A 21,741-nucleotide genomic window follows, 5' to 3' on the forward strand; every position below is an offset into this window, starting at 1 on the left:
TAAAACTTAGGATCTTTGAGTAGACACCATTCTACTCTTGCTGATACTAAATTCTTTTGCAAATCTGTTCCTTGTTAACATATTTTAAACTGTTTTTAATTGTGGCAATAGAGCATGACCTTCCCTCTTATCTCTAGATCGGCTGTCTTCAAACTGGAGCTGAGGTGAGAGGCAGTGCAGATGTGATATGCTTGCTCTGCAGCCGGATGCAGGTTCGAGGGCTTAAGGGCTTAAAGTTTAGCATCTTTGACCACCACTACCTCCATTGCAGTAAATTGCTTTAGTCATGATGGATGTACTGACACTGAAGATGTTTTTTGCAAACACGCCCAGTGGTTGCAGCATTCTTTGCTCCCTCAAGTCACAAGGGTTCAAATGGTGGATGAACAGCACCCTCTTTTCCTTTGCTTTCTCAGAAAGACTTCCTAAGGCCCGGAAATAGGAAGGACCTGAATTTAATTGTGAGAAGTTAATGACATTAGGTCTAATTGAAAAATACACAATAATCAAGATTTCCTGGTTTTGTGTTGATTGATAATCAATTCAGTACATCCACAACATGAAGTTTATGGTTATTAATGGTTTAGAATAGTAGAAACATAAGTGGATTAACTATATGTGGATATGCCAACTAGACCCTTCTGTATGCTTTCCTGGGTTAAATAAATTTAGATTTTAAAATGGTCACTTCACTTGAGAATTGTATATGGAATAATCTTTGGAACTAAAGAGCAAACTGTAATGCTTGGGGTATAAAAGCAGCTCACATGTTTGTTCATATATATAAAGCAACAGAGCTGTTAACGAACAGTATTATACAAAACCAGAAGAGCAACAACTATTGAGAGAAAACCAACTACAGGAGACTATTTAGTTATTATGCACTGATTTTTAAATGGAAGAAAATGGCCATTATCTTATACAGAATCAGTCAAATTTTTGTGTGTGCTCCATTTTATATTTTCGCCAAGCTGCTCATCTCATCAAGCTTAGGCAAAGACAGGAAAATCCTTGCTGGGGCATATTGAGAAGGTGCACAAATGCAGCAGAACTCTAATAAATTAATTTCAGTTCTTGTTCAACACAAAAAGGAAATACTTCATTCAGCACCAGCATAAAAAGGTGGGTTGAGGAATATAGTTTTGCAGTAAGCTCTCCCCTCTCACTTCCCAAATGCAATCACAGATGTGTGCTGTTGTAACCAATGATAATCAGCATTTTGTGAATGCAATTTTTAAAACAAGGCTCAGACAGCTCTTTTAAATGATGAATCAATAAAGAAGCAGAAAGTCAACATTGTAAAGTGTGGCTCTAAATGGTTTGAGTAAAAATCCATGAAGCTTAAAAAAAAGTGAAACATCAACAAACTCCACTTACGAAACAAATTTTGGCTTGTTCTGTATATTTCATTGTCCTTCCACCATTCTTTCCTTTTAGATTTTATTCCTAGAGATCATTCAATATAAATGGGAAGAAAACAGCTACAGATACAACTGTGACTGTTCATCTCTCTCCTGCAGGACAATGTAATTCCTCATGGTGGTCTGCTTAGAAGCTTTCCAGTTTCAAATAGTTGATGTTATCTCAAAGTCATTCCTGCAAGGCCAAAGAATATAACAGTCAGGGCTGTTCCTAATGCTCATTATTATTGCTACTACTTTAATCCAGATTTCTAGATCAAATACTGTGTGATTTGCAAAGGATGCTTAAGGACACAGCTAATGTCAGCATAACAGCTGCTGCCAGTGTCAATAAAATGAAAATTAATTTAAGAATAAGATTATCACAAGTCTGGCAGCAAATGTCAAAAGAAACATGGATAGAAGGTTACCTGGGGTGACATAGATCTTTGGTACAGTGCCTTTTCCCCACAGGAAAGCTGTTAGTTTTCAAAGCATGGGTTTACATTTCCTGTACTGTTGCAATAAATTTTATTTCTTTATTTCAACAATTATAATAATGTGAGAAAGCAAAAAAATTACTTACTTGAATTCAGACTTTCCATCCATATTTGCTTTTTGAGTATTATGCATGTCCATGACATGTGGAGGCTGACTCTCGTCCATTGCGATCAGAATTAAATTTTGTTTAACAACGCTAAGACTATGATTTTTAGGGCAAGTTAGAAAGCTGGGCTCTTCCAGGAGCTTCCATTTGTATCACCATGTAAGTTAATTTCACAGGAAACTTACAGAGCTTTGCTTGCTGGCTCATACTATGGTACCTGGAGAGGTAGTAGGAAAGCTTCACAAAAAAAACATAAGAGGTACCTGTTTTACTGAAATTGTTTCTTTGCAACTCTTTTGTGCTATCTCTTCCATTCACATTGAATGATCCTTTCAAACTGAGTACTTAAAAATAATATGAGCTTGTTGTGAATAATAATATCAAACAGTGTAGATTTTTTTACTTTATTGCTGTTAGTATACCAGAATTTCCAGCCCTGTCACCAGTATGTCTTTTTGAAGTCTTATCTCTCTTTACCTCAATTTTGTCTTTTTTGAATTGTGATAATTTAAGATTCATTCTTTTTTACATAATTTTTTAAAATTTAGCTTTAAAGACTCTTACAGTGGTTTTGTTATTTCTATTTTATAGAAGCTGGTTTCATAGGGTTCCTTTCTGAACTATTACTACATAAGTTATCGGATGTGGGCTTGTTAGGGTTGCACAGCAACTATAGCTTGGACAGGTCAACACAGAAAAAAAGCATAGAAAATAAAAGTACTAATAAAAACAATAGGAATGTGCAGGAAATCTTAATTTGACATGGCAATATGCATTTTGTTGTATTCTGATTTTGTAACAGGGCATTAAATTTACCTTCTTCTGAGATGCAGTCTGCAAATGTGTCAGTCAGAGGAAGATGACAGCTTCAAAAGTTGGTGATTTTCCAAATATTTAATTATTCCTTTGCAAAATATGATAAATAAATGCAGTTGTTTCTCACAGTTTGTTTTCCCATTATTTTGAAGGATAGTCATCTTGCAAATATTCTAGTGGAGAAATCCAACAACCAGGGAAGACATCTGCCCTCTAAAATCATGAGCATTAGAAATCCTGAAAGTGTGGAGAGTAATGAATGTTGTTTCATGGTTGTAGAAGTCCAAGGCTTCTGGTCTTCATTATGTCATTGAAGACCAACTCCCAGCTGCTTTAATCTAGACAGTAATAAAGCATTAATGGATATCAGTGGAACTACTGTGTTCTTAGAGTATACTTAAATGCCTTGCTGAACTTGGGTGTTATAATAATTTGTAACTTTAGAGACTACAGAAGCTAGTTACTATAGAGGTATTATCATAGTAAAATTACTTTCAAGTCATATGGTTCTCTAACTATATTTCCTGTACAATTGAGATCTGCACTTATGCCAGAGTAGCTTCATCTTCATATACAGAGATAAATAATATAATCTTGGCATCTAGAAAATTATTTTCTTAGTCTTGTAAAGGACAATGGTAAATGCAAATATTGGAAATATGATAACCTCTTTTTAAAGATGATCTTTCAAACTGTGGAAATCTATTTTATCGAGTGTGAAATTTGGATTTGTTTTTGTTCCATTTCTGAATCTCTTGCAATTTTCAAACTTTATACAGGTTTTTAAAGATTCTCAAATTTTCTAAAGGTTTTAGAGAAGAGCAAGGATCTCTTTATCCAAACTCATAATGTGAATATGAACTACATCAAAAATTGATGAGAGATCTTAAACCACAACAGCTTTTTGAAAGGTTAATTCCAACCCAAAATTCAGAGCTACAGTCTGTAGTGTTAGTACAGTGGACAATTATTACTGAAATCCACAGTTGCTTCACCACAAGGAATTTGCTGCATTTGCACATTGCTATTAAATGGTCATGGTTTTGAAGGCATTGGGAAGAATCTGGCAAGAGATGCAAGTGAAGCAAAACAAATAGTATGATTTCTTTGGAAAAAAAATGAAACCTTCTTGGCTGTCATGAATATTTGTTTCTCTTTTCCGTATTGAAAACTTGTTTTCTAAATTTACCATTTAATAATGAAAATGTGGTTCAAAAATATAAATGGACTGAAACAGTTGGATTTACATTTTTTAAATGATGTGTATTATCTATGGTAATTAGTAGAAAGTGGTGGTCATAAAGCACTCCTATTATTGTGGTTATATGACCACGAATTTTCTCTATTACTCTCACAAAAATATGTATCATAAATATTATCTCCATCTGGGAAGCTAAAGAATGCTTTCCCACAGGCTTCCTTTATGTTTGGACTGTAGTATGATGTATTTCAAACAATGTGAAAAATATTTAAAACAAGTTCAGAACAGGATGGGATGATTGCCAGGCCATTACAGTATAACCTTTATGCAAATTTCACTTTGGCACATTTTTGTGACAGTGTTCAGCAATAAATTTTCAAGGCTGACAGTGTTGTCTAGACTGCAAACCAAGAGACTGTGGCACATCAAGTTATGCTTGGAGCTGAGCTACCTAAAATGGTCATGAAAGTGTTTGTATTTATAAGCAGTTTGTAGTCACACACTACTGCTTCACCAAAATCATATACATGCTTCTAGGGACCAGTCTAGAGTTTCATGCAGTGTGTAATCAGAGATTTCTAATTTTGTCCAGCTCTGCAATACTGATTGGAAGAAAATTTCTAAAATGTCTTTCATTTTGTTTTTTGAAATGAAACTCCTTACTGGCCAATTATTTACTCTTTGCAGTCTATAAATTGTCAGTGTTAGGTCATGTCAAATGGACCAATGACCACTAGCTAAAATGACACCAGATTTTTAATTAACATCAAACTTTTGCGGGAAGTGGTCTTGGAAGGAATGAACAGTATGTAAAACCCTTAACAAACTGGAAGTGAAGTTAAGACATTTGAACAAAACACCCTGGATTACATGACATCACTGTCCACAGCGCAGTTAAAGAAAAAAATTTTTAAAAGGACTTTTCTTCCTAGAGCTGTTCCTCTGGCACTTTCACAAGCATAATGTTCATTTTGAATTGACCTTCAAGTGAAAACAGAGAGGTCCAAGAGGCACATTGAGATACAGCTTCCATCCAAAAATGGAACTTACAGCAGTAATCAGAAAAGTCAGTATTAGAGCATTGTTGCCTTTATTAAAGAGCCTTTGAAGCCATAGCTATGGCAGAGCAGCTTTTTGAGCACAACTGTCTACTACAGACATGACCTGTGCTCTCTGAAGGAGACAGAAAAGAACAGCCTACCATGGCCAGCTCTGGGAGCTGAGGCTTTACAACAGTGAAGTCTTTGCCTATCAAGGAGTACTTGACCATAGAAGTTTCGTGGTGGGTTAGTCCGCAGGTATCTTACCAATTCCCATGTAATAGTTAAAAGCAAACAACACCCTTGTGAGGTGAACTGCACCAAGGTGGGTGCCATCTGCAGTGTTTATCATGGGGTTTTTCTGTGGTGTTTTATTTTGGTTGGTTGGGTTTTATTTTTTGCTTCCCATCACAATGGTAGATACCATTGAAACACCTAAAATGTGTTGCTCATGCTTATCTCCTTTTACTGCTCTGTCTCAAAGGTGACATAAGAGGTTTGTAAAGGCGAGGAGGTTTATGCCACAGATAATACACAGGGTTTATTGAATATGGCTAAACTAAGTGAAACAATACTTCTCGTGCTGCCAAAAACTATTCCAAGCTCCAGAGGATATGGCCAAAAATGGTTATGAATTCCAATTTAGAGATAAATTCTGCCTCCTTAGAAAAAAAATCTAGGCAGCAATACATGCGTGAGCATCTGTGTGCGCTGAGGTAAATATGTGGCAAATGTATACCAGATCCTCACTGCTCTTCATAACTCTGTCACAGCTGATGTCTGAGGCTTTTACAACAATGCAATATAAGAACTTGGCTTATGCACACAACGCTAATGAGAATTTGGCTCACTGTAACATGAGGATTTCCTTCAATAATGTGTCATTTTACAGCAACAACTTCCATATCTTAAGTTTTGCACTGTCTTTGCAGTCTTGTCTTACCTAAGACTTAGAATAGCAAACGCGATATGTAGATTATTTATGTTAAACAGAAGTTTATTTATCCTTTTCTGTAAATTGCTTCCTTCCTAAACCTTTTTTTCACACAGCAGATCCAATTAAACAACGGTTTCTGTTTGAATATCCTGAATGTTTTGATAAAGTATTATCTCATATACCCATCCAAAAAATGCTGATTCTATTCTTGCATGGTATGTTTTAATCTCTTGGATGGTATCCTCAAACTTCTTTAGAAAAGATGGTTTGCATGTACTACTAATCATTGATATATGATTCATGGCTGTTTGATATGAAAGCATGAAACAATTCAGCAGTGCTAAAACTCATGGCTTAGTAATTTTAGCTTCAAAATATTTTAAAAGCTGACACCTTTATTACATTGAAAATGAAAAAACATGGCCACAAGCCAAAATTTGGTAATCTAAATCAAACTACTTTCCTACATCCAGATTCCCTGAAAAACACTTTTCTTCTGATAAAAGCCAAACTGTATTTATCTAACACAGATTTAGTAGTGATTCTATGTGCATATGACACCTCAATACATCTACTGAATTTATTCCAGCATGTTAAACTCACCTCTTTACAAATACTCTCTACTACTTGGTAGATGATGACAAGATGATGTGGTAAATGAACACTCTACTGTTCAGGCTTTTTATAGGAAGCAAAATTGCCAGAGAGTAAATAAGAGAAGAGATAGTCTCTCAAGACCTATCTTTTTCCACTGTCTAAGAGGTGAAATAAGACTAGAAAATAAAGAGGTGAAAATCAGTATTTTCTATGTGAAGTGATAACTCAAATCTTAATTGCACAAAGATTTTTCAGCTCATGAAAATGACTCCTAGTTGACCACTCTGTTTCCAGTTCTTTCTCAATATTACTAGTATCAAAGATAATTTGGAGAGAAGTTATTCTATATTAGTACCTTGATTAATATTCTTTTGGGTAAATCTTCTGCAGGATTTATAATTTATCACATTTCACAAACATGTTATTAAGCTTTTAGAAATGTTGTGTTTTAATTTTATTGTAGCTTCTTTTGCAAGATATGTTTTAAATCAATGGATTGTGCTTTTGCAGACTGAAACCTATGAATAGTTATGACAGTGCGGAAACCAGCTTTAATCAGATTCAGAAGAAATACATATATTCCTGAATTTTACTCTCTTGGGAATAGTAACAGTACCCTTAGATTAGAATGTCCATAATTTTTTTTTTCTCTAGGTCATCCATACTGTCTGTCAGACACAAAAACATCCTTTTTCATCCAGTGTCTTCTAGTTAGTCTTCTCTTAATACCCTGGTGTTAAGAACATTGATACCTCTACCCTTGCCTTTTCACAAATTTGTTGTTTGGGGTTTTTTTCTTACTTCATGTACTATGCTGAGTGCAATATTAAGAATTTTAGCCATTTGGAGCTTATGCACACATAAGGGAAAGGTTACTTGGTGATATGAGAATAAGGTGTATTTTATTCCTTGCAAGTATCATCATTTTGCAGGGTTTGATTTCAAGGTAGCAGACAAGCAGAGCTGTGCAGTCACATGAAGAGATTAGGAAGGGAATATGAAGTTTTTGGTGAAATGGGTGAGCGACTTGCATGACTCTGCTCCACTTTGGTATGAGGGGAGAGTGGTCCCAAACACTCCCAAATGCTAGTTCTGTAGTAGTGGTAGTGGTTCCTAGACCTCTTGTCCAGCATTCATTTCTACAGTTGCCTAAAATGTGTACTCAAACCTAACTATTATGTGTTTTTTTCACAGCTTCCTTAGTGGGTATAGTCTGCAGTGACTTTGTCCCTGATTCTGGTCTCCCTCTCTCAATCCTTTCCATTATGCTTAGTCCATGGAGGACAAGCTCTCCTGTGTCAACAGCATTGCCTCATGAAGCATAATAATGACAGCTTAAATGTCAGCACTGTTAGTCACCGATGATTGTCTTAGGGTTGAAATAGAAATTTCTTACTTTTTAGCCACTCTCTTCAGAGGGAATGTTTACCAGCAGCAACATATTATTGTGGCACTTTGATCTTTGTTTTGAAATGTCTTTTTGAGTGTAAAGAAAACTCATCTGTGCTGAGAATGACATTAGAAGCTATTTCTGGAGTTAGACCAGGATTCTGAAGGTGAAAGGACACTTCTCCAGCTCTCTCAACAAGTCCTTGGGAAAGTTAAAAATAAGTCTTGCTGAAAAAAATTGGCACTTGTTATTTGAGAAAATTTCTTTATTCCAGGAACTGCCTCATGTAGCAGAAATTTATTTACCATCTGTGTAGACTTGAAAAATTTTCCATCTTACCAGATACACAACTGAAATAGCAACAGATTTTCCATCCCAATGGTTTCCAACAACCTCTGTTTTAAGGGAGTGTTGTAAAAACTTATGATATTTTTTTGCTCACCAAAGAGGGGTAGCTCAATTAATAGACCATCTGTCAAACTCTGAGTTTGGATTGTGACCTCTAATAATGTCACCTTACTGTTGCTAAAGCATGTCACTTTGGGGATGGTAAGGAGGAATTCACAGACCTAATAGCTAAAATATATTGGGTTTTTTAATTACAGTTCAATTTTTAATTAATACTACAGTACCAACTTAAATAAAAAAGTAGTCACTTGAGAAATTTATTCACTTTGAGTACAGATGTACTTCCTTAATTTCACAGCTCTGCAACTACAGGGGGAGAAAAAAAAGTTTAAAAAAAACAGTCCCACCACCAAAAATATCCCCACTGATTCTTGAAGTAACTTTAGTCCTTTAAAATATGAAGTAACCTGTCTGTAAATCTGAATACCACTTCTGAGTATTCATATGAATACACAGGTCAGAAACCAATGCAAACAATTCCTGGGAGACAGAAAAAGAGAAAAGAGTTCAGGAACAGATGTCAGAGTACACAAGCTTAACTTTTGCTTGTTGTTTCTGCATTGATTTCTTTCTTTTATCTATTCTGTGGATACATTTTACTTTTGTTTTTATGCACATCAAGAATTCTCAAGAAGCATGGGGGCTGATTCTTATTTGATGCTTAGATGGATTTTTTGATCCCATTTAACAAAATAATATTTGTGTGATTAGCAATCTTGGTGTGCAAGGCAGTTGTCGAAAAGTTTCCTCTCAATTCAGAAGTCTGATTTGCTGAAAAAATGAAAAAACCCTATCTGCCATTCTTATTATAATTGGGCAGTTCTGCCTTATCTACTTTTACCTGCCACTGTGTTCAGGATATTTGACTGAAGGGGCTTGATCCTAAATAGGCCTATCAACGATGTTTTTGCTTTCATAATTCCAAGTCTTTGAACTAGCAAAATTTTATGATATGTGATATTTTTTTAACTAAAAGTCTTACTGAGTCCTTTAATCTGGCAATTCAGATCTGTATTTTAAAGTTATTCTATTTTTGGATGTCTGTATAACTTTTCAATTTGTCTGCATATGATAAAGTAAGATGTTGTTTCAGCAAAATTGTATAATTGTGAAAATGAATGGGTATAAGTTTTAAGCCCTTCTACATTCTTTCTTGCTGCTGCTAAATCACCTACAATCCCAAAATGAGGAATTACAATTGATATTATCAGCCTTCAGCTGAATGTTATTCAACAATCCAAACTTTAAAATGTGAGTTGCAGTTCCCAGGGAACAGAAGGTTTTAGTTAGATTTGTGCTAGTTGGTTAAAGTAGGTATGCACTGCCATGTTTTAGTTTGGGCCAGGAGCATTCTTTTGAAGGGATTTTGCTGAGTGACATGATATAAAGCATGAGAGGTGAATGATATCAGATGGTGAGATTCAGTGTGTGCTCTCTGATTTGATAGACCTAATGCATTGCTTCACAAAGAAAAATTTTATTTCAGAATTATCAATAGTAAGGGAAAATTTTTCAGACATTAGGAAAAAAAATGGACCTTGGAGGGTAGCAGATTCATATCTGCGCAGTGCAAGAAGTATGAACTAAAAGACAAAGTCATAGGATTTTACATTCCCATCACTTGCAATGTGAAATTGTCCAACTCTGTCCTCCACCTCAAACAAACTGGTTGCAAGATACTAACTGTTATGACTTTGAGAACAACGACTACAAAAAAAATCTTCTGAAGACAGATTTTTAAAATAGTTCAGTGCATCACAGTTTCCTTTTGGGTGAATTTGATAAATATTCCCTGCTAGAAGAATATAGATTTCTATTTACACAATATAGATTTTGCCCTTAAACAAACTAGGAAGTCTCTTGAGATTTTTATAGGTTTTGCTTTATCTTTCTGAAGTACATCAGATCCAACGTAAAATAGTGCAGAATATTTTCCCCCTGTACTTGTGCTTTCTAGTTCTCTCACTAATTCCCAGTAGTCCTGTGGTAATGTGTTCATTCTGTTGGCCAGCTGTTCAGCTCTCCATGAATGCATCCTCCTGATGTGCATTTCCCAGCATTTTACAAGTCAGTGTCCTTTTCCACTTCAATATAAAACTGTTTTGAAAGCAAAGCTATGTACCACTGGGAATCTAGACAGGGAATCTTACGTAAACATAATCAAACTCAGTGAGGAGTGAAGAAATAGATATTACACACTATAAGCACTAAAATGGTTTTAATGTGTGTTTGAAATAGAAGTAGAGAGAAGATTGTCTTTTGTACTAGGTTTTGGATTGTTTGGTTTTTGCTGGGGTTCTTTTTTGTCTCTGACACAATTCGCTTTGTTTTGCTCTTACTGCCTGTAGTAGAAAGAAACTCTGGTTCCCTTCTCTAGGCCCTTGGTAGTAGGACCCAATAGTAAAGCAAATATTATCCCCCACCACTGCCATTGATATTAACTTCAGTCTTTGTTAAGGACAGAGTTGTGAGCCTCAAAGGTAAAGTTTGTCTGTACAAGGGGAGTAGAAAATGTGCAAGCAGACTAAAAAAGAAAGAGCTGATTTGCTCCCTCTTGGAACACCTTCTTCACCAAAAATGGCTTGTGGGATTAGTAAAGACTAAGTGATAAGAGAGCTGAAAATAGGGATGGATTTCTTCCTGGTACTGTCCCTGATTCTTCAAGACAAAAGAGAAATTTAGCAGCTAGAAATCACTGTACTCTCTGGTCGTCCCAAGGCATTTGCGAGTGTGTTGTGTGGGGCTGTGTTAGTCAAAAATGCAAAGGAAATGTTTGTCTATAATGTATTTTAGGAATCATTATTTGGTTATTGTGAAGCCTAACATTTCATTCATTGATATACAGCACTTGGATTCAATTTGAAATATAATTCCCTATGGACTGGGAAAAAACTGTTGTGCATGGGACTCTGTAATAGTATAGTGTAGTTTATAGTGGGTATTTTGGGTTTTGGCCATTTGTCTAATTTGGATTGCTCTTTCTTATTTAACATCAACTGAGATTTACACCCAGGCCACAGTTTCAGCAGGCAGAGAAAATGTGGACTGTGACTTAACCCAGTAATGTATGAGAAGGCTCTGTCTCAAGAGGAATCTATGGCATCTACTTGATAACACTGTTGTACATTCTCTGCTTGAGTGGTTCCCATTACTCCATGACAAATAGTAAGATTTGTCTTTTCTACCATGACCATAGCATAAAATTTTACCTTTCTCTGTGAGTCCCCATGTTGAATGCACATGTATTTTGTGGCAGAGTTTTTTTGATCCTTTTTGGCAGTATGTGGAACAGTTGTTTTGTGATTATATCACTTCACATGTTCTGTAGGGAAATAAGATAAGTACTCATTTGTTCTAGCTCATTCTGTCCTGTATAAATGATCTCCATCTGTGTATAATTTGTGTTTTAAAAGGCAGCATAAGAATTGCAAGAAGTAATCTTTGTAGAAGCTTGTTGTTAAAAACAGTATATAATATTTATCACATAATCTCAAGTAAACACCCTGAATGGTTTTGATTTGTTCTTTAGGGACTATAACCAAAATTTAGCAGTCTGGGAGAAGAGTTCCTGATAACAACATCAGTGCAAACATGAATAAATAAAACCAGAGGAATTACATATTCTCAGTCAAAAGCAGAGCTGGCGTTAGGACTTGGCAGTTCCTTGAATTCCAATATTCAATAAACTTTGAGAACATAGCATTCTGGCAAAATGATTATTTTATTATTATGCCTATTTTCAATAGTCAGTAGAATAATATTAAATATGTAACTTATAAAAGGAATATCTCCTTTGAAATAATATCATCTACAGAAACTATCAGAAAGACAGTAGAAAGATAGTTTGGAGGTGTTCTGGAGATCTTTTGTAAGCTTAAGCCTGTTGGCTGGCCTTTTGTAGCCTTAGGTCCTGAACCTGGGTCAGGGAAATCACAAGCACAAATACAGGCTGGGCAGAGAATGGATCAAGACCAGCCCTGAGGAGAAGGACTTGGGAGTGCTGGTGGATAAGAAGCTCAACATGAGCCAGCATTGTGTGCTTGCAACCCAGAAAGCCAACTGTGTCCTGGGCTGCACCAAAAGAAGTGTAACCAGCAGGTCAAGGAAGGAGATTCTCCCCCTCTACTCCACTCCACTCCCATGAGATGTCCACCTGGACTACTGCATCCAGCTCTGAATGGAACATAAATACTCCCAGTACTCCCCAACAGAAGAAGGACATGGACCCACTGGAGCATGCCCAGAGGAAGCCAAGAATATTCTCAGAGGGCTGGAACACAAACTGAGAGAGCTGGGGTTGTTCAGCCTGGAGAACGCACTGTGGAGACCCTGTATCATCCTTCCAGTACTTGAAGGGGATGTGCAGGGAAGATGGAGAGAGACACTTTAAAAGAACATGTAGTGGTAGCACAAGGGGAGTGGATTTAAATTGAAAGAGGGTAGGTTTAGTTTGGATATCAGGAAGAAATTCTTTAACATAAGGGTGATGAGGTACTGGAACAGGTTGCCCAGAGAGGCTGTGGACTCCTTATCCCTGGAGGTGTTCAAGGTCAGGTTGGATGTGGCTTTAAACAGCCTGTTCTAGTGGAAGCTATCCCTGCCCATGGTAAGGGAGTTGGAACGAGGTGATCCTTAAGGTCCCTTCCAAAACAAACCATTCTATTATTCTATGATATGATCTTTTAGGAGTGCTCTGATTACTTCCACTTTTGCCAGATATTTAAAGAGAGCTGTCTTAGCAATTGCTGGAGCCTTCCACATTTCCTTTCTTTCACAGAGAGTCAGCAAATATGCTTTCTAGGTAGTGATGGAGGTATTTCAGATAGGTTGTACCTAATGTCAAATGAACCACCTCATCCGGGACAGGATATGGCGACTCGCCATAGCAGCACAAAAACTGCGTGTATTGGCGAGGAGGATACAGACAGAAAAATCACAAATGTGGAATGGGGCCCAGTTTTGTCTACTACAGTACCTTGACTTTTCTCATCAACACAAGTCATACAGAAGAATCGTATTCTTTGTCACTTGGTGGATTCATTGGGTATGACAATTGCTCTACAATCTTTATATAAACAGTAAAAGGGTTTCATGGCTGTGACAATATACACTGATAAAAGGACACAGAATAATTTGTTAGGAATGATCTTAACATTTAATTTAAATTAACTGCTTCATGTGAGCCAGAGCTCCTACAATTAGGCAGTCTGTGCTAAAGGACACTGCAATGGAATTTACTAACCAGAAAGAGAACACTTGTTCCTTGAAAGAAAAACTCAAAAGATTTGTTAATTAGCTCTCAGAGGACTCCACTGGTTATTTTACAGCTGTGGAAAAAACAGTAGAGACCTATTTATTGACCTAGATATCTGATAAATCAGAAAGAGATCAGTGTCATGGAATCTTTTTGAACAGACCACCTGCTGACACTGGGAAAGATCCAGATGAGGTCAAAACCCTCAGCTTCCTGTCTCAGAGAGGAAAAGGAGAAAAAAATCTGATAAACATAAAGCTACCCAGAGTTGCTTTAGAAATCTCTAGAGATAAAGAGAGCAAGGGAAAACATAAAAAAACCAAAACTTCTCTTATTAAATGTAGCAAGAAAATGCATGCATTCAATAAATACATAGAAAAATGCCTTTTGATTTATGTTTTTCCCATTTAGATTACACTGTCAGAACTGAGCCTGAAACATGAAAACCAGCAATTAAACATCCCCAGCAGACAAAATCATTGCAAACAGTTATTATCCCACTAACCAGAGCATTAAATACACTTTCAGATGTTACCACTCCAGGGGTGGATCACAGAAACAGGGTTCAAAACAGAGGGGTACTCAGCACTGCTGCTTAGGTCAAGTTCTGCTTTAGCCTTGGGAAAACACTTATTTTGCCTGTCATTTTCACATCCTTAAAATGGAGTTAATAGCCTTGTCATGTGTAATGTGAGTTTAGTTGTATTAAAGATGCACTAAAGTGTTTTAATAAGAACTTTGCAACTACCTAAGATACATAGGTGAAAGTTCCCCAGAAGCCTTAAAATCTTTTAGAGCTACAATATTGCTCCTGCTTGTTGCACTTCCTTCTATTCTGTATTAAACCTCATTATTTGTTTCCAGTGAAGAAAAGTCTCCTGTTTTTACAGTAGCTGTGCTTTAAAATCAGATTTAGATGGAATTAAGCAGTTCCATGTAATATATCTTATAGATGTGCCCTTACTCATTTGCACGTGCTTGCTCTCTCCCTGAGGTCTTCACACAGTAGCTTGAGGAAACTGGACTTTCCAATGCCATTTTCTGTTATTCTCTGTAAGCAACTGTTCCTTTCAGCTCTCTATTTGTCTCTCTTCTTTTCGGGAGTAATATAAATACTCAGCCTCTTTTGAAGTGTATCAATATGACAATTCAACTTAATTGCGCATTTAGAGATATTTATCTTCTTAAGCATAAACATCTGCAGAGCAACTGTGCCCTGGACACAAGAAAAATAAACTGTCAGAATGAAAAGGCTTCTCCTGTTTGCTCTGGGTGACACACGTAGCAGAAGGACACAAATCAGATTGGTGAAATACTAATTTTGTTGCTAGCAAAACCTGGGTTATTTCATAGGGCCTCAAATTTTACCTACAGTCATCACGTTGCCTAAGCCTGATAATAAAATCTATTATCTCATTTTTTAAACAAAGGAGAGCCAAATGGTATTTTGCTCATGTTAATAAACTCACTGACTTAGTGAAGCAGCCTTATTGTCATTTATGTCTCACATTGTTATGAGTCAGAGGGAGCAGGATTTAACTAAATTAGTGATGGAACTGCAGTTTATACTTTATTGGAAATTCTATAACAAATAGGCTTTTTTCTTTGCCCCCTATGCAGAAGAATGTATTTGATAATAGTAACATTCATTTCAACATTAAGTTTCTGTACAGGAAGAAATACTTTTAGATTACAAATGTCCTATTGTTCAAATTGAACAATCACCAGTCCAGCACCACTCACCATAAGATGCTTTGAATGCACTTGAAGTCCACAGTGTTCTCAGTGCTGTTCTTCCTTGGGGAGGCCAGCTGGCAGTGACTAGAAATTCAGTGCAGCTGGTCACTGAGCCAGGTCCTTTCTCCAGACATGTATTTCTGCCATGCGTTTTTGAGACTGTAATTTCACTCTTTTGGCCTCACTAGTGAATCAGTAGCCAGAGTTTTCATGCTTTTCCTTCTTGCCCTGAGCTGATTTTGTCATGGCGTGTCATGTGTTAAGTCAGTAAAAGTTGGCGAACACCACAGATAAATATCAAGCCAAATAACCTGATATTAAATACATATATATATATATATATATATATATATATATAAAAAACAGTGTAGGGTTGATAATTCTTCAATTCTACTGGGAAAATGCAGTCATACCTCATGAGATAATGCTTGATTAAATTCATAAAAAAAAAATACTGCAGTGTACTTAAACACTCTCAAGCTGGTTATCTCAAGTTCTCTAATAGAAACATTTTGATTGTATGAGGACATAGGCTAATCTGTGCCAGCTGTTCTGTAGTTAACTATTCCAAAAGTCTCATTCTCCCTTCTCAAACATTTTTTTTTCTCTGCAGACATATTTCATGCAAAAGCTATGCTGACCTTTAAAGATGTTTTATGTTTTTGTCACAAAATATGGTGACAGTGCTTATTTCTTTTAATATTAGGAAACCTCACTTCTAAAAAGGTTTTTTAAAAGTGTAGCAAACATCTAGTTATTTCTAGCTTTGTGAAGGGTAAATAACCATAACAGCTCTATGGTTGTTTATATAGGGGAATATAAGGGAAGTATTAAGACAGTAAATTTAGTGTTTCATCATACAGAAAAGAAGTGTTGTTTTTAAAGAAGTTAGTAAAGTTTCAATCAATAATGTATACATTTCTTTAATTCCTCACCACATTTACTGGGGATGATGGCTATTGTGTACCTTATGGACACACCTAGAAATAATAGGTATAGAAATAGTATTGCTTGGCTGACTTACTCGATTTTCAAAGATCCAACCAGTAGATATTCTTTTTCACAAAAATGTGCAGTGCTACTTTTGCCCTTTTAAGTACAGAGTATGAGATATATGTACATATATGTTTGAAAAAAAATCTGTTCAAGAAATATCCCATTACCAAAAATCACTTTGTTGCACTGGGAGTCTTCTACTATTCATATTTCTGAAGTGCAAATCATAGTAAAATTGGTCAGATTTTAATCCAGAAAAGCAAGGGATTGAGTCTAAAATTAAGAGGGGCATTTCAGCTTGTTATCAACAAAAAATTATTTTATCATAAAGGAAAATAAGGCTAAAAATCTATAACTGCTTCCATTCAGAGCAGATTTTTAAACAAATGTGTATACTCCATTCTATGGTGGCTTTATAACTTCTTTTGGGGACATGCTAGTGTTACTGCATCATGTCTTCTTTTCTGTATATGGAAGCAGACAGTGATATATCCAAGGCTCTCTATTGCATAGCTCCAAAGGGAATGAGTCACCTGGAAAAATTTATCTGAAATAAAAATGTGCAAACTTCATTTTTGTTTTGCTTTAAAAAGAGTTTAAAAATTAAAGTGGCATGTGCCTGTGCATGTTAAGAACCTGAAAAAGTTACAATGATCAGACATTTCCATGCAAATATCATTATAAATGCAAAATATTATCCAGGATTTGACATTCATGGATATACAAGCATAAAATTTTGCTTAAAATATTTAATATTAAAAGAGCACTTTACTGCAATCCACCTAAACTGGCATATGCAGATATGCAGATGGGAAACTCTAAGGCATACAAACCGCTTCCTACCCCATGGTAATTCTTCATTTTTCTTTGGTAATTCAGTTTACCAACACTCACTAAACCGGTTCTGCAAATAGCCATTGTATGCATCTAATCATGATAGTGTCTCCATTGTCAATACCTAGATTGCACCAATCTGAATTTAATTCACTAGATCATATTCAGAGACTAGTCTCACTGATTTCAGTAGCACTAATTGGGAAGGAATGGCAAGCAAATTATTTTAGTCTGTTAACTTGAAGGGTTGAACTACTGAAAATGCAATTCAAACAAAAGCTGAGGATTTGTGAAAACCTGATCAAGTTAACTGCTGGGCTTTTAAATCTCACTTCACAGTTACAGCAAAAAATTTGTTCATTATTATCTTCTGCATTTTCTTACACTTTAATCTTTTAAGATCAATTAGGGTATCATAATCTTGACTTAAATTATTAAGGGCCAGGAAGCATAGTCCTTAACACTACTGCTAAGCCCAGAATTACAATAGTTTCACCACTTTCACTTAGCACCAGTCTCTAAATGCATTGAATTTCTGTAGTGCCATCATATTTATTTAATGGTAACACCATATAGGCCCACTAATGATCCAAAACTATAATATTATTTGTCCTTGGAAGCTGTGTATTTGGATTTCAAAGAGCTGGTAGGTGTCTTCCCATGATGCTCATAAACAGTAGAGAAAATTTTTACATTCTTTGCTTCCATCAATTCTAACAACTGTTATAAACTGTCCCATCCATTTGTAGCTACAGATTACAGTAACTTTTACATTGTTTGCAACATAAGTAATACTGCAGAGACCTACATTTTTCACAAAATATCCTGGTCACTGACCTAACTGATCATATGCCTTTCTACTGCTTAATCACTGATTGTCCATTCAGTTTTCTTTCAGCTGAGGTTTAAATCAGACACTAACTTCAGAACACAAGAGATATGACCCACTCAGTAGGTCCATCTTGCACACTGGACCTGGCAAGAGTTTTTCTCCTGTTCATGTTTATACCCAGTCCAGCTGACTCGTCTATGGACAGTGCTGACCAACCTGTCCTTCTCACAGTCCCCATGTTTCCCTGAGTCCTGTGGTTGCTTTTGCAAACTGGCAGCTCTTCTCAGAACACCCCAATTTTTCTGCTTGAATCTTTTCGCCATTAAATCATGAATCATGAAATCATTACTAAACCACAAATGTCAGTAATACTCTCAATGACACAATACAGACTGTTCCAACAGCATATAACTCAAAGAGTCAAGGAGGCAAAGTCAAAAGAGGTTTAGAAACAAGATATTACTTCAGCACTCTTGAAAAACCATGCTCTCAAAATGCTGAGATTTTGATAGTACTATGCTTCATGAGGAACATTTATTTTGCAGAAACTCAGTTTTGTATTTCAAACTGAGGAACTGAAAGGAAACTTCATTGTGCAACTCTCCCTACATTTGGGATCTCTTCCTTAAAAAGGAGAACGCTGTTGTGGAATTCACTTGAGAAGATTGAATCAGAAAGGCACGATTTGTGATCATTGTCTATTAGTCTTAGAGCTTTTGCAATCTGTGTTAGTCCTAGCCCAACTGGCCCTTCAGTCAGATCATGTGGATCATTAAGGATTTGTTTTGTCAGGTGGGCTCATTTCAGTAGGGGGTGGTTAAGATTTTTTCCACTGGTCTAAAGCATGGATGAATTATATAATGGGCTGGCTAGAATTTCTGAAAATGCTTGAAAAAAATATGTACTCTTATTTATTTTCTTCTCTTGAGTTGAACTGTTGATATTGCTTTCATGCCATTAAGTAATGGCAATCACACCATGCTGAGTTTCCCAAAGAGCTACTATTAAATCCAGATAAATGAGTTTCCCCTGCAACGTATCCAAGCTAACAGTCTTCCTGGATACCGACTCAAAATTGTGATGTTCACTATTTTTAAAATATCCCTCACTATTTGATGTTCATATCTGAATAATTTAATGTTTCTTTGATGACAGGAGACTTCAGGCAACTTGTGAAGAATAACAGAAAGCCCAAAATTACGAATTTCACATTTTTTTATCTTCCTGTCTTGAATGCTACTTTCTATTAGGCCTTATAAAATCTTTTTTTATCCCAAAAACTGTTTTGGGATGGAATACAAGTTTGTTGAACATTAGTTAAAATATGTGATTTAATCCTGGCCCAGATATGTTTGTCTTTTTTATTCTATTGCCTCTTTGTGATAACTCTTGAATTCAAACCTCCTATTTGATTTGGTAAAGCTACACTTGGAAATAACATTGACTTCCGAATCTGTTTTCACATCTTTTATTTATCCATGTAAGCAATGTTTGTATATATATACATGTGTATGTTTGTGTGTGTGTGTGTGTATCTCCTGCAGCACTGTGGGTATATTTACAATATAAATATGTTGGGTGTTGGTCAAAACTAGAACATGTAGCCAACCTCACCTCCCATTCAAACTGTCCAGCTCCTAATCATAGTCTGCTGCATCCTTTGTGGACAGACACACTGACACAGACTGACTGGCTGAAGCCAATTTGAGCAGCATGTCCTTCCTGAGCTACAGGCACTTCTGCTGCTCTGTTCCTGGGAGACAGCAGCTGTGAAATGAAGCTGTCAGTCATCAGCTCCCCAAAACGGAGTAGAGATATGTAGGCACATAGAAGTGCTCCAGGCTGAGCTGGGAGGAAAGAACTCACCTCTCAGCTGGGGCCAGAGCAGGGCACAGCACTTTTCCTTCCTCCTGGTCCAGGCTGTCAGAGCTGAGCACTGTCAGAGCTGAGCACTAATGCCATTACCTGCTGCAGTCTGGCTGAAACTTTCAGAGACAAGAAGAAAAAGGAAAATGCTGTGGCCACAGCCAAGTCTCAGCTGGACTCAAGTCCAGCTAGGGCATCACTAATTGGCTTCTTCCTGGGGTAGGAGCTCAGGTTTCAGCTCAGGCTGTCATTTACTACTTAGTTACTCCTTATTACTCTCTTGATTGACAGTGTAAACACAACCTATGATTTTTAGATAAGGTTAAGAACTTAGGTATGATACACAATAATCTGTCACATCAATATTGCTTATGTGTTTTGTTTCCTTTATTATTTTTTCCGAACCTCAGTACACCCATGAGAGACATTTTCAGATTTTGTAGTAAGAAAACCTGAGTTTTTCTTCTAATACTGATGCATAAAATTTGGAGTAATATATTTTGGTTATTGTTGATAAGGTGAAAATCCTCACACAGTCCTTGTATATGTCACACAATACAGATCATGTCTGAGCTATGATATGAAAGAAAATAATAAGGTGATAACCCCATGTAATGCTATGGGTGTTGAATTTTCCCTTTAGTTGCAATAAATTATGGGTGCTTTTAAAAAGAATATACCATACTATTTGGTTTTGAAGGTATTTTTCTTATCTTCCAAAGAAGATTATTTACCACTTGATTCAGTATAACTCATTTGCTGGAGGGCCTGGCTTCAGGGTATGACAGGCAAGTATACCCTGTGTGTGAAGGCTACCTACAAAAGCAGCAGTACCTATCCAAGAGCAGTATGAACGCTAAGTGGAACACAATAAAGAGGTAGATCACTGAGTAAAATGCTTAGCTGCATTCAGTAGTAATACTTTCTACCCAACCTGATTTTACCAGTAACTTTTGTAGATAATAATTAATTTCCATCCAGCAATGGAAAACTTAAAGACAACCCTAATAAGTGGTTGGAAGGGACTTCAGGAGGACTCTACTGAAGCAGGGCTAGATCTGAAATCATACCAGGTTTCTCAGAACTTTATCCAGCTGGGTCTTGAAAGCCTCCAAGGATGGAGCCTGTAGGACTTCTATGCAAGAAAAGTTTGGCTGTACCAGAATCGTTCCTGACAATCAATCATTCATCTCACCTGCTTGTTGCTACCTGCATGCCTCAGTCAGCTGCCAGTGCTTTTGACCTCACAAATGCTGGGAGGTGAAATGGCTTCAACTGACATTTATTTGCTATCACAACAGAAAAATACCCTGAGAATATTGTACTCTTCCATTCCTAGAGACATGCTTTTTCCATCAACTTCACCTACAGGGAAGACAGAGGATTTTTCTAGTTGCTCTTCAAGAGGAGAGTCCAAGAGAAACTCAAGAATTGATGTGAGAATGGCCAGAGATGGAAGAAACCCATCCCTGCCATTACATTGTGGAGGGGAAAGAATGAACCTGAGTATGGGGATGGAGGGTACACAATATTTCCAAGGAGAAGAAAAGTCTGCCATGCAGAACAAAAATCGGTAAAAATAAGAATTCATGAGTTCAAGCTAGAGAAAGATTGTGATTCCATGATAGAATTAAGTTTTTAGTACTAAGGAAGGTAACACTGGGATAACACCCATTTTGCTTGGGGCAGTTTTGGTGGTTTGTAAGAGTAGCTGGAGAACTATACATCAAGTATGATGGCCTTGTCATTGAGAGAGCGGCAGATGACATTACCTTCCAAGATCACTTCCAGATGTATTTTTTTGATTCTAAGACTTTTTATTGTTA

General features: G+C 36.5%; 1 protein-coding gene and 1 long non-coding RNA gene across 4 annotated transcripts in view; one reads left to right on the forward strand and one right to left on the reverse strand.

Annotated features, from left to right (window-relative positions):
• The window catches only part of DLC1 (DLC1 Rho GTPase activating protein), a 220,992-nt gene that overhangs the window by 20,160 nt on the left and 179,091 nt on the right, over window positions 1-21,741 (forward strand). The gene's annotated exons all lie outside the window — the stretch shown is intronic.
• LOC109144951 lies at window positions 1,992-20,061 on the reverse strand. Its single transcript, XR_002046025.3, has 3 exons — window positions 19,916-20,061; window positions 2,824-3,161; window positions 1,992-2,244 (listed from the first exon to the last, which is right to left on the reverse strand). It is a non-coding gene; the product is annotated as an uncharacterized LOC109144951 (long non-coding RNA).

The sequence above is a fragment of the Corvus cornix genome, chromosome 4 (genome assembly GCF_000738735.6).
Source record: "Corvus cornix cornix isolate S_Up_H32 chromosome 4, ASM73873v5, whole genome shotgun sequence".
Taxonomy (NCBI): Eukaryota; Metazoa; Chordata; class Aves; order Passeriformes; family Corvidae; genus Corvus; species Corvus cornix.